This window comes from Dama dama, unplaced genomic scaffold (assembly GCF_033118175.1).
Source record: "Dama dama isolate Ldn47 unplaced genomic scaffold, ASM3311817v1 ptg000109l, whole genome shotgun sequence".
In the NCBI taxonomy this organism is placed as follows: domain Eukaryota; kingdom Metazoa; phylum Chordata; class Mammalia; order Artiodactyla; family Cervidae; genus Dama; species Dama dama.
Genome location: NW_026870920.1, coordinates 1631161 through 1635300, shown reverse-complemented (window position 1 = coordinate 1635300; position 4140 = coordinate 1631161).

Genomic DNA, 4140 nt, shown 5'->3' with positions numbered 1-4140 from the left:
TGGCATGGCAATTGGGACGCTTCTCCACGTGAGGCGGGAGACCCAGGTTCCCTTTCCACGTGCCACAGGGATCCTGGGACTCCTATCCATTTTCAAGAGGAGTCAGGCATCGTCTCCTTTGGAAGCATTGATCTCCGCATACCTCTCGACTTTTCAAAGGATGTGAGGCCTCCGGTCGCGATGAGGCGGACGACTAGGTCTTTCTCTGTGGTCTTCACAGCGGATTCAGACATCCCTTCGTCTTGGGAGATGCAAGACGAGCCTGCAATCTATTCACTGCAGGGATATCCGGCCTTACTTCGAGTCAGAGCATCTCGGTGTCCATTCCACTTGAGGCCACAAACTCAGGGTTCCTCTCACATACCTGTAGCTGAGAGAAGCCTCCTCTTGAGGGGCTTGTGGAAAGTTGGTATTCCTCTTGAGTCGAAGCCAGGGACTAAGCTCTCATCTCGAGTTGATTTGGGGTCCACGGAGCCCTTTCGTGTTGCTCCAGTGACGTCAGGATCCCTCTAGACTTGAGACAGTGATCTTGTGTTTTCTCTGGAGTGCCATCAAGGAAATCAAGGCTCCTTTCACGTTTGATGTGGAACACGGAATTGCTCTGCATGCAGTGCAGGGGAATCGGGCCTCAACTCGCGGTGAGGGGGAAATCTCATGGTTTTTCTCGAGTTGCGGCCCGAACCTGGGGTATATTCTCGAGTTAAGACGGGGAGGGCCCTTCCAGACACGTGTTTTTTCAGCGACGTCAGGACCCTGCCTAGGTGCGAGGGACACCTCGGGATTCTCCTCGAGTCTTGGCATGGCAATTGGGACGCGTCTCCACGTGAGGAGGGAGACCCAGGGTCCCTTTCCACTTGCCACAGTGATCCTGGGACTCCTATCCATTTTCAAGAGGAGTCAGGCATCGTCTCCTTTGGAAGCATTGATCTCTGCAGACCTCTCGAGTTTTCAAAGGATGTGAGGCCTCCGGTCGCGTTGAGGCGGAGGACTAGTTCTTTCTCTGTGTTCTGCACAGGGGATTCAGACATCCCTTCGTCTTGGGAGATGCAAGATGAGCCTGCATTCAATTCACTACAGGGATATCCGGCCTTATTTCGAGTCAGAGCATCTCGGTGTCCATTCCACTTGATGCCACAAACTCAGGGTCCCTCTCACATACCTGTAGCTGAGAGAAGCCTCCTCTTGAGGGGCCTTTGGAAAGTTTGTATTCCTCTTGAGTTGAAGCCAGGGACTAATCTCTCATCTCGAGTTGATTTGGGGTCCACGGAGCCCTTTCGTGTTGCTCCGGTTACCTCAGGATCCCTCTAGACTTGAGACAGTGATCTTGGGTTTTCTCTGGAGTGCCATCAAGGAAATCAAGGCTCATTTCACGTTTGATTTGGAACACGGAATTGCTCTGCACGCAGTGCAGGGGAATCGGACCTCATCTCTCGGCGAGGGGGAAGTCTCATGGTTTTTCTCGAGTTGCGGCCGGAACCTGGGGTATATTCTCGAGTTACGACGGGGAGGGCCCTTCCAGACACGGGTTTGTTCAGCGACGTGAGGACTCCTGCCTAGGTGCGAGGGACATCTCGGGATTCTCCTCGAGTCTTGTCATGGCAATTTGGACGCGTCTCCACGTGAGGCGGGAGACCCAGGTTCCGTTTCCACGTGCCACAGGGATCCTGGGACTTCTATCCATTTTCAAGAGGAGTCAGGCATCGTCTCCTTTGGAAGCATTGATCTCCGCGGACCTCTCGAATTTTCAAAGGATGTGAGTCCACCTGTCACGATGAGGCGGAAAATTAGGTCTTTCTCTGTGGTCTCACAGGGGATTCAGACATCCCTTCGTTTTTGGAGATGCAAGACGAGCCTGCATTCAATTCACTGCAGGGATATCCGGCCTTACTTTGAATCAGAGCATCTCGGTGTCCATTCCACTTGAGGCAACAAACTCAGGGTCCCTCTCACATACCATTAGCTGAGAGAAGCCTCCTCTTGAGGTGCTTGTGGAAAGTTGGTATTCCTCTTGAGTCGAATCCAGGGACTAAGCTCTCATCTTGAGTTGATTTTGGGTCCACGGAGAACTTTCGTGTTGCTCCAGTGACCTCAGGATCCCTCTAGACTTGAGACAGTGATCTTGGGTTTTCTCTGGAGTGCCATCAAGGAAATCAAGGCTCCTATCACGTTTGATGTGGAACACGGAATTCCTCTGCACGCAGCCCAGGGGAATCGGGCCTCATCTCGCGGCGAGGGGGAAGTCTCATGGTTTTTCTCGAGTTGCGGCCAGAACCTGGGGTATATTCTCGAGTTACGACGGGGAGGGCCCTTCCAGACACGTGTTTGTTCAGCGACGTCAGGACTCCTGCCTAGGTGCGAGGGACACCTCGGGATTCTCCTCGAGTCTTGGCATGGCAATGGGGACGCGTCTCCACGTGAGGCGGGAGACCCAGGGTCCCTTTCCACGTGCCACAGGGATCCTGGGACTCCTATCCATTTTCAAGAGGAGTCAGGCATCGTCTCCTTTGGAAGCATTGATCTCCGCGGACCTCTCGAGTTTTCAAAGGATGTGAGGCCTCCGGTCGCGTTGAAGCGGAGGACTAGGTCTTTCTCTGTGTTCTGCACAGGGGATTCAGACATCCCTTCGTCTTGGGAGATGCAAGATGAGCCTGCATTCAATTCACTGCAGGGATATCCGGCCTTACTTCGAGTCAGAGCTTCTCGGTGTCCATTCCACTTGAGGCGACAATCTCAGGGTCCCTCTCACATACCATTAGCTGAGGGTAGCCTCCTCTTGAGGTGCTTGTGGATAGTTAGTATTCCTCTCGATTTGAAGCCAGGGACTAAGCTCTCATCTCGAGTTGATTTGGGGTCCACGGAGCCCTTTCGTGTTGCTACAGTGACCTCAGGAAACCTCTAGACTTGATATAGTGATCTTGGGTTTTCTCTGGAGTGCCATTAAGGAAATCAAGGCTCCTTTCACGTTTGATGTGGAACACGGAATTGGTCTGCACTCAGTGCAGGGGAATCGGGCCTCATCTCGCGGGGAGGCGGAAGTCTCATGGTTTTTCTCGAGTTGCGGCCGGAACCTGGGGTATATTCTCGAGTTACGACGGGGAGGGCCCTTCCAGACACGGGTTTGTTCAGCGACGTGAGGACCCCTGCCTAGGTGCGAGGGACACCTCGGGATTCTCCTCGAGTCTTGGCATGGCAATTTGGACGCGTCTCCACGTGAGGCGGGAGAACCAGTGTCCCTTTCCACGTGCCACAGGGATCCTGGGACTTCTATCCATTTTCAAGAGGAGTCAGGCATCGTCTCCTTTGGAAGCATTGATCTCCGCGGACCTCTCGAATTTTCAAAGGATGTGAGGCCACCGGTCGCAATGAGGCGGAAAATTAGGTCTTTCTCTGTGGTCTCCACATGGGATTCAGACATCCCTTCGTTTTTGGAGATGCAAGACGAGCCTGCATTCAATTCACTGCAGGGATATCCGGCCTTACTTCGAGTCAGAGCATCTCGGTGTCCATTCCACTTGAGGCCACAAACTCAGGGTCCCTCTCACATACCAGTAGCTGAGAGAAGCCTCCTCTTGAGGGGCTTGTGGAAAGTTGGTATTCCTCTTGAGTCGAAGCCAGGTACTAAGCTCTCATCTCGAGTTGATTTGGGGTCCACGGAGCCCTTTCATGTTCCTCCAGTGACCTCAGGATCCCTCTAGACTTGAGACAGTGATCTTGGGTTTTCTCTGGAGTGCCATCAAGGAAATCAAGGCTCCTATCACGTTTGATGTGGAACACGGAATTCCTCTGCACGCAGCCCAGGGGAATCGGGCCTCATCTCGCGGCGAGGGGGAAGTCTCATGGTTTTTTTCGAGTTGCGGCCAGAACCTGGGGTATATTCTCGAGTTACGACGGGGAGGGCCCTTCCAGACACGTGTTTGTTCAGCGACGTCAGGACTCCTGCCTAGGTGCGAGGGACACCTCAGGATTCTCCTCGAGTCTTGGCATGGCAATGGGGACGCGTCTCCACGTGAGGCGGGAGACCCAGGGTCCCTTTCCACATGCCACAGGGATCCTGGGACTCCTATCCATTTTCAAGAGGAGTCAGGCATCGTCTCCTTTGGAAGCATTGATCTCCGCAGACCTCTCGAGTTTTCAAAGGAT